The 9,838-nt window shown below is 35.8% G+C and overlaps 1 long non-coding RNA gene and 1 pseudogene across 1 annotated transcript; both read right to left on the minus strand.

The window, feature by feature from the left end:
• Positions 1-1,652: 1,652 nt before the first annotated feature.
• Positions 1,653-4,528, minus strand: LOC148201640 (chaperone protein ClpB1-like; annotated as a pseudogene).
• A 4,177-nt stretch (positions 4,529-8,705) lies between these two features.
• On the minus strand, positions 8,706-9,838 carry LOC148201641 (uncharacterized). Its single transcript, XR_015784701.1, has 3 exons — positions 9,392-9,838; positions 8,876-8,942; positions 8,706-8,774 (listed from the first exon to the last, which is right to left on the minus strand). It is a non-coding gene; the product is annotated as an uncharacterized LOC148201641 (long non-coding RNA).

Below are 9,838 nucleotides of genomic sequence, written 5' to 3' on the forward strand. Positions count from 1 at the left end.
GTGACTTAACCTCTTTTCAAATTACTATTTAATTAAATTGTATAATTTTTTATAAGAATTTTATTAATTTTGAATCCAACTGTAACAATTTTTTAATTAAAAAATAAAAAGATGTAGTATTTATCTACCTCATTTATTGTAGATTTTTCTATAAATAACAAAATAAAAAATTAAGTTAGATCAAAAATTGAAAGAGTTGAAGAAAATGTCAAAACAAGTCAAGATAAAATTTCCTTTAAATTTGGTTGAATTTGAGATAATTGAAATTTAGTTGAGTGAATCCCAACTTAAAATTAATCGAGTCAGGTTAGAAAGATTATAGACAAAACTCAATTAAATTGGTTTGATCGATATTTGATTAAGTCAGACACCATAAAAAATCAGACAAATTCGGTTAGACATCCCACAATGAAAACTTGCTCGATTCAGTCCTGATCGAAAAATAGATCGAATATGACTGAGTGGGTCTGCCGAAAATCGACCGAATTTGGCTAGGACTAGTGTTGTCGAAACGGGTAACCCGGCTCGACCCAGTGAGTCAACCCAACTCGACTCATTTATTAGCTAGCTAAAAAAATTCGAACCCGGCTCAGCCCACCACGAGTTGGTGGATTCAACAGGTTGACTTACTCGCTCACTTGATTAATTTTTTTTTCAAATATAAAAAAAATTAAAAAAAGTAATTTTTTTAATTCAAATCTAAATAAATTTCACTTTAAAATAATGTTAAATTTTAAAGACAATTCAAAATAAAAAAAATACCAAACAATCCAAATGTAATTCAAAAACAAAGCACAAGGCAAACAAATAAGTTATTTTTGTGTCACTTATCCATTTATAATATTAAAGTAAATAAAATATTAAAGAATATTTTATTTTCAAATATTTATTACAAAGTGATAAAATATTAAATGTTTTTATCAATATTTTTATAGCGAAGAACAATAAATTAAAACTATATTATTTCTTCGATTTTCTTCTCTTAAAAAAATTAGTATATAGATTGTGTTGTACGTCTTGTTTTCTAGTAGGTTGGATATGTTTTCTTGCGCTAAAATGTAAAATTGTACTTATGTAGAAAAAAAGTAATTTTCAACTTCTATAAATATGAATTTGGGTTTTTAACATATTTTAGGGACTATCTTGAAACTATTTTTTTAGAATGTTAACAAAACATATGCAATAAGTGATATTAAATTGAGAAGCTTTGAAAAGAGTTTTCTAGATTAAAGAGATTTACCATATCTATGAATTAAATTGAGTCTTCATATTAAAAACCACACATTTTTAATATGTGGCGTTGAGAAAGAAATTAATTATACTGATTTGGTTGTTACTTTACATAAATTACAAAATAAACTGTGCCTTGACATTAGGGTTGAAGAAAAAACCAAGCTTGCAGTGAGCTCTTTGACAAAAACATTTGTTTTTACCAATATGCTTTTTGACCCAAAGGTTCATTTACACTGTGAATTGCAAATCTCTTGTATTATGCAATAGTCACTCATTTTATTTATATTAATTGCTCCTTTGGTTGATAAAGTTCCATTGGAACAAGATGTTAGTTCCACAAAAGAGTTTAGAGCTTTTAATCCTAGCTTCAGTCTGATAAGGAACTGGTATTTCTTTCTATTACTACGGGAAGTTGTTGTTCAAGGAACCAAAAGCGTAATCTTCGGACCAGCATTAACCAACCTTTCATTCTTCTCCACCCGGTAGATTAGCTCGCTACCCGCAGGACCAAACATTAATGTAAACGGTTGAGTTCTCGTCAATTTCTTCCTTCAAAAGCATTCTAGCAAGCTCCGTTCCAACCTTTTTCTCAAGCCATCTCTTAATTGGTCTGGCACCATAAACCTGAAACATAACACAAACCTTATTAAGAACTCACAGCCTCTGTTGTGCAGTAAACAATGTTAAAAATATCATCAATGATACCAACCGGATCATAGCTTTCACTAAGGATATAGTCAAGAGCTGCATCAGTCACTGCGATTGTAATTCCTCTCTCAGAAAGACGAGAAGCAATGTCCTTCACGTGTAACCTCGTAACCTTCCTTAGTTGCTCGTGCGAAAGAGGATCAAATATAACAATTTCATCAAGCCGGTTCAACAGTTCTGGCTTAAAATATCTTCTTACCTGTTGAAAATATATTTAGAAGTCACCAGTTATTTGTAATAAAAATTGTGCCAAGAAATATACCTCTTGCATTACTTCATCACGAGCTTGCATTGAAGATTTTCCTGAAAGTCCAGGAAGGAGGTGCTCTGCCCCAAGGTTAGAGGTCATGATAATAACTGTGTTTTTAAAATTCACAGTGCAGCCTTGGCCATCAGTTAACCTTCCATCATCCAAGACCTGAAGAAGAGTGTTACACACAGATCTGTGTGCCTTTTCTACTTCATCAAACAGTACCACACTGTAAGGTCTTCGCCTTACTGCTTCAGTTAGCTGACCACCTTCTTCGTGTCCAGTATACCTGAAAGTTTAAAATGTGGTTAGTCATCCGTACTTTATACCCAAAAATCATAGTAGGCTGAAAAGGAAAAACAGTTAATCCACTTACCCAGGTGGTGCACCAATCAAGCGTGAAACAGAATGCTGCTCTGTAAATTCAGACATGTCAATTCTAACCAACAGATTTTCATCGTCAAAAAGTTGCTCAGCGAGGGCCTTTGCAAGCTCGGTCTTGCCAACACCAGTTGGACCCAAGAACAGGAAGGAGCCCGTTGGTTGTTGAGGTCTCCCGATCCCGGCTCTTGATCTCATCACAGCCTCTGCTACAGAATTAACACCTTGGTCTTGCCCTACAACTCTCTCGTGCAATCTGTCAGCAAGACCAATTAACCTTTCTTTATCGGTTTGCCCGAGTCTGGTAACTGGTATGCCAGTCGAGCGGCTAACGACCTCAGCAATGTGTTCAGGTCCAACAGTTTCTGTCAACATTACATTTTCCTCAGTGTTCCCTTCAAGCTCTTGAATTGCAGATTCCAGGTCCGCAGCTCTGGCATAATAATAAGGCCTCTCAGCCTCTAGAAGACTAAAGTTCAGCTTAATCTTATCTCTTTCTTGCTTTAGTCTTCTAATCTTATCTATCCTCTTATTCATTTAAATAACTTATTTAAACATATAACGTCTAAAGCCAAAGCTTTGTTTCAATGGGAACCAAAACAATATGGAGACTAAACTTTTCACGAGGACTAAAACTTACAATTCCAATCAAAACTAATATACTGTATTGCCAATTAAAGAATACACTAAAACAGAGCAGCATATACCAGTGATGTAGCGACTAGAATTGAGCCGCAACAACCAAAGCACGATCAAGAATCCTTACACCATGGTCACCTTCGAATCTTTCTTTCAAGCCACGAAGCATACTCACACTATCATCAACACTTGGTTCTGCCACGTACACCTGCTGAAACCTTCTTTCAAAGGCTGCATCCTTCTCTATATACTTCCTATGCTCCTCAAGCGTAGTGGCGCCAATGCACCTCAACTTACCACGCGCAAGCATAGGCTTAAGCAAATTAGCAGCATCCATGGAACCCTGAAGTTTTCCAGCACCAATAACCAAATGAATCTCATCAATAAACAGAATAACTTTCTCCTCAACCTCTTTCACCTCCTTCAAAACTGCCATAAACCGCTCTTCAAACTCCCCTCTATACTTCGTGCCGGCAACCAACGCACCCATGTCCAATGCAATGAGCCTAACATCAGCAAGATTCCCAGGAACATTCCCTTTAACGATCCTTTGAGCCAACCCTTCAACCACAGCAGTTTTTCCCACACCCGGTTCACCAATCAAAATCGGGTTTCTTTTCGTACTTCTAGATAAAATCATCACAACCCTTTGTATTTCCTTATCCCTTCCAATAACCGGGTTGAACGTCCATGCTTGTTCCACAAGGTCTTCTCCATAGGTATTCAAAGCCTGAAAACAGAGATATATACGATGTGAGTTATATGAACTTGTTAAATGCTTGAAATACTTTTCAATAAACTATTTAAGCAAAATTTAGTACCTGAAAGGTTTTCTCACCCGTGGCGCTTCCTTCCTTGCCGCAAAGCTTCTTGACTTTTGATTTCACCTTCGGTGTCGCCACACCGAGCAAGTCTGAGATCTGAGAATCTTCCAGAAGGCCGAGGATTAGCTGGTGGACGTCCAGGTGCGTGTTGCGACGCGTCTTCTGGAGCGACTGCGCTTTGCTGATGGCTTTGAAGAGGCTCGGGCTGGCCGAAACCACGTGCGGAGGATGAGATTGCGAGGGCAACTTCTTCAGCGCTTGGCTAAACACTCTCTTCGCCTCGCTCGCCGATTCCTCTCCCGCCGCGTTGGATAGCGCTTGAGAGAAGATTCCCCTTGTCGGAGAGTAGAGAGTGCGCGTGATGGAGAGGAGTGTACTGCGCGTGGCCACTGCTCACCGCTGTCTTGCGAGCACTCTTGAGAGCCTCATTAGTCTTGTCCGTAAACTCGTCGGGACTCAACACTTCGCCTGCACCATTACAACGACGATTCATCATTAACAGTTAATGACTGACAATTAAGAATACGGAAGACGTACCTTCTTATCGGTTGATTGTGAAAATTGAGAGAATAAAAGTGGAGGAATGAATCGGTTTGAGTTGATATATGTGTGAACTGAGAGAGAATGGAAGCAGTATATGAAACGGCAAAGGATTTTGCAAGTTTGACACAGAAACAAAAAATATATATCGATACTACTCTAATAATATAATAATATATATTATGATTTTAAAATAAAAACTAATATAATTATAATGAAAATGTTATTATTTAATTGTGTCAAATGAACGTAATTTGTCATTTTTTCTGTCTCAAAAGTTCAATTCTCCGACAAATAAACATTGGAGCGGATGCGAGCACACCATGCATGATGATGACACACGCCTCGCATAACTACTAGTATATGAAGAGAACGCTAACATGTACGGAGCACAATTCTTTTTCTTTTTGTTGGTTTTATAAATTGGTTTGTTTGTTGACACTTTCTCTCGTCTAAATTAGGGAAAATATTTATCTTGTAAAGAAAAAAAACATATTGACATTTTAAATATAGTGATATTTATTTTATTTCTTGAAAATTCCCTTTTTTTACTCTATGAAATAAAGGATAAGCAAAATATATCTTAAATAAGTAAACATAAAAAGGAAAACAGTTTTGTTGTGATGAATGAAAGTTGAGCCTGGTGTGGGAATAGGCATAGTCAGTAATGCGTGATTAGGTTAAAGTAGCGGGTCGGTTCAAAAAAAGCTTCTTTCGAGTATTATTATCTAATAGATATATTACAAAAAAGAATAATAATAGAATAAATTTCGCACTACAAAACATATTTTTTAATACATGTATTTTTCAAGTACTGTTAATGATTATTTGTAATTATTTTTGTAGTAAAAAATAGTTTCGAGCATTGAATTTGCTTCAAACTTATTTTATTTTAAATATGCTAATAGATAGATTGAAAAAATACTTTATTTTCAAATATTTATTACAAAGTGATAAAATATTAAATGTTTTTATCAATATTTTTATAGCGAAGAACAATAAATTAAAACTATATTATTTCTTCGATTTTCTTCGCTTAAAAAAAATAGTGTATAGATTGTGTTGTACGTCTTTTTCTAGTAGGTTAGATATCTGTCTTCTTGCCCTAAAATGTAAAATTGTACGTCTGTAGAAAAAAATAATTTTCAACTTCTGTAAATATGAATTCGGGTTTTTAACATATTTTAGGGACTATCTTGAAATTATTTTTTTAGAATGTTAACAAAACATATGCAATAAGTGATATTAAATTGAGAAGCTTTGAAAAGAGTTTTCTAGATCAAGGAGAGTTTCCATATCTATGAATTAAATTAGCCTTATATTAAAACCCACACTTTGATTTGGTTGTTACTTTAAATAAATTACAAAATAAATTGTGCCTTGACATTAAAATCGTCGACACTTTTAATATCTGGGTTGAAAAAAAAAAAGTAAACTTGTTGCTTAAATCATGTGAAAAGTTTTTATGACTAAGATAAAATATAAAATAAAAAGTCAAAAGCGAAAAGATATTGGTTTGAAAGAAAAAAAAATATGTAATTTAAATTAAATTCTGTAAAAAATTAGAAGAAAAAAAAAACATAGAGTTAAGAATAATAACTCAAAAAATAGTAAAATAGAAACTAACAATAATAGCATAAGGTTTACAAAATTAATTTTCTTTACTTACATACACGTCTCTTCATTTTAAACCACTCAAATCCAAATAAAACTTCCTCAAACTAGCATGTACTTTTTTCCATCATAAAAAGGTATAATCTAAACTAAAACACAGAATTCATATATATAGAATTAAAGCCCTTGTTATATACACAATGAATAAATTCATAAAAATTTATAAACTCAAATATTCATAGAAGAAAAATAAAATAATTTTTTACATGAAAATAGAAATATGCATGATATATATATATATATATATATATATATATATATATATATATATATATATATATATGTATGTATGTATATATATGTATGTATATATATGTATGTTGTAACATCCCAGAAATATACAGTCATCAACTATATACTTAGAATAATTCACATTAATCAATATTGCAAAACAGTTTTAATAACACAGTAAGCAGTGCTCAAAAATGGCCGAACGGCCTTTCATATAGATTAATATACGAGCGTTTACAAAGCAAGGAGGACGAACGGTTTACAAAAACTGCCCGAACGTCAATCTATACACATAATCAAAAGAGCGCTCGCTCACAGTCACTCTGATCCTATTAAGCTAACTACACTAACTAAAATCCGAACGCTTTCACTGCTCAGCCTTCACTTCAACTTCTACTAAGTTAGCTTCATCCAAATTTTCTTCTTCCAGCATTTGCTCAAGGGACGCCCCACCATCTGCTCACATCCACAACGGATGATCATTGCAATTGACAAGACGGATATACATATACAAGACAACACAATGGAAATGCAAGGGTAAGCTTATTGAACTTAATTCAAGTCAAACATACATTTCATACTTATCAAATACAGCAAGTAAATTCACAAACATACTCATTCAATTCATACAATAATTCCATCCAAATCCTGATACTAGACAGACCGTCCGGACATGTATGAATCCTGTGTAGCTAAGGTGTCCGTGCACCCAGGTGAGTGACTGGAATACTCATCAGTTAGCCACCTGAGGTTAGTCTTTTCTGTCCAAGTTACAGTTATGGACTAGACCTCCTGCCATTCCCACGCATGACGTACTCATCTCTACTTGAGAACGAGCATTCACGGAATATCAGGATGAACTACCATCTAAGCTTACCACGTTCATACTCACAAATCTCAATTTCCAATCAAGAGTCGTTCCACCCTGGAACGCTCGTTCAAATACAACAATCACAATTTCATTTCTCATGGTATTCGCACATAATAATTCAACCTCTTATTAACACTTTCATTCTTTGTTTCACTTGCATTAAAAGACGAACGTTCACTCCCCTTCATAACAAGGACGAACGTCAAGAGCTAGACCAATAAAGACTCATTCGAATCAGTTAAATGAACTGATTCTAGTACGATCCAAATAATACTTAGAAAAATTCAAGTTCAGTGACACTTGAACGAATCAAATGGATAAGTAAAATCACAAGCAGTTTAGATAATTAAACTGGATAAGATTTAATTCAATAGACAAAATCGCCAGTCAATGACCGAACGCGAAAATAGAAGTTAAAGGAATTTTGGACGAACGTCACTGAGAACATTTGGACGAACGTCAATAGAACTTATGGACGAACGCTGTTTAGATTTATGGACGAACGCTATTTAAATTCCAGGACGAACGCTATCAACGTTCGCTAATAATTGAGGGAATGAAACGAACGTTCGGTATATGACCGCTCGTTCTTTATCACATACATGTTGGGACGAGTGTTCGGTATCAGATCGAGCGCTACTTATTATTTACACTTTTAGGACGAGCGTTCGGTCTAAGACCGAGCGCCACTTCAGGACGTACGTTATTTAAGTCGAGGACTTTCACTGTTTCAAAATCTAAGAAGTTTGGATTTATATAAGGTAAGATACTTGAAATTTATGTAATACAATTTGACTAAGTGTTCAAGAGGGATATTATCAAGCTTCTCAATCTCACGCAACACTCATGAAGGGTACGTATAGCCAATTGCTCAAACATAAAGTTATTTAAGAGGGCGTTCGTCCTCATAGGGAGTCCTTTCCAAATGAAAGGGTCCGACTACTACCAGAATTTACTGATAATACCGAACGGTCAATGACCGTATCGATACGAACGTTCATTTTCATGCACTTTTCATATCAAATCCTCTTTTACAGTAACTCATTTTCCAGTATAATCTTACAGTCATTTAATCAGTCATACTATGGCATTTTCCATACTTCTCAAGCTTTTGATCAATATCATATAACATCAAATATCAAAATCATACAACTTTACAGAACAATCATACACCCAGCATAAAATTTCCAGTACATACATGCATCGTTTTCTCATATCATCTCAGAATCATATTCATAAACTCAAAAATTCAATATCACAATTTCATATTTTCCAACATCACATAACGCACAGGCAGTACAAAATCATGCGAATTAAATTCTAATAAGCTTCCCTTACCTGGATTGGAAACGTGCTTTAGTTCTTCAGAAAATCAAATCCCAGTACACTCTTCTACACTTAACGTTCAACCCAACTCCTTAAACTAGATTTACAGAAACCAATACTGGTTCAGAGAAGGTGCATGCAGATTAAAACGAGGCTTGCATGTGGAAAATGAAGAGTGGTTGAGGACGTGAAACTTACCCGTTTCAGAATCCAAAACCAATCGGTTTGATGGAAGGCTCGTGATGCAGAGATGCTTCTCACGGTGCTGAAACGTGAACAAAGCAGTGCAGGGTGAGTTACAGAAGAGAGAAGATCAAGAGTTCTAGAGTGATGGAGGAGAAAATGGAGGTTTAGTTTTTCTGAGGAAGATGAAAGAGCACGCAGAGAATGGGAAGAGTTTTTCAGAAAGATTAATTTTTCTCCCCAAGTCAAACGGACATTTTCTCCTGCGCTGCCACTTGGATTCCACTACCTAGTTGGAATGTTCCATAGTGACACTTGTCAGTGTGCATGCAGAGTGAACGTGAGTGCATTTTAATGGCACTGCACATGTGGCAAGGTGCATTCATGGAAAGCACAGTGGTGACTAAGCACATTAATTAATGGGGCGTGACATATGTATATATCTATATATATATATATATATATGTATATATATGTATGTATAGTTTACGTATGTATAGTTTACGTATACAGTGGAAACAGAAAATTCACCTCACGCAAGTGTCCAAATACATTCAGGGCCTTCCCGGAGAAGAGGTGAAGGAGGTGAGTTTCCGGAGCAACCGCCACCGCGGGCCATAGGGAGCGAACACCAGGTCCTGGTAGTTATGGGATATGTATTTGGCTCCGGCGTTCGGTGGCCGGCTGCTGAAATTAGAGTCATGAATCTTCAAAAACTGTTCGGCTACCGACGCGGACGCCGCCACGACGACGTCGACGAATCCGGGACGCAACGGGTCGTGAACGCGGGCCAAGGCGGCGAGGGAGTGGTGAGGCACTGGGCCCATGTGTGGGAAATTCCCGAGAACAGGACAGGGCTTTGGTCCGGGAGGGAGTGGCAGAGAAGAAGAACGCCTTATGAAGTTTATTAAACCACATACGAGGATCGCTGCTGCGATTGTTGCTATTTTCAAATGAAACTGTAGTAGTAGAAGTAGT

The sequence above is a fragment of the Vigna umbellata genome, chromosome 3 (genome assembly GCF_029865625.1).
Source record: "Vigna umbellata cultivar VRB3 chromosome 3, Vumbellata_1.0, whole genome shotgun sequence".
Taxonomy (NCBI): Eukaryota; Viridiplantae; Streptophyta; class Magnoliopsida; order Fabales; family Fabaceae; genus Vigna; species Vigna umbellata.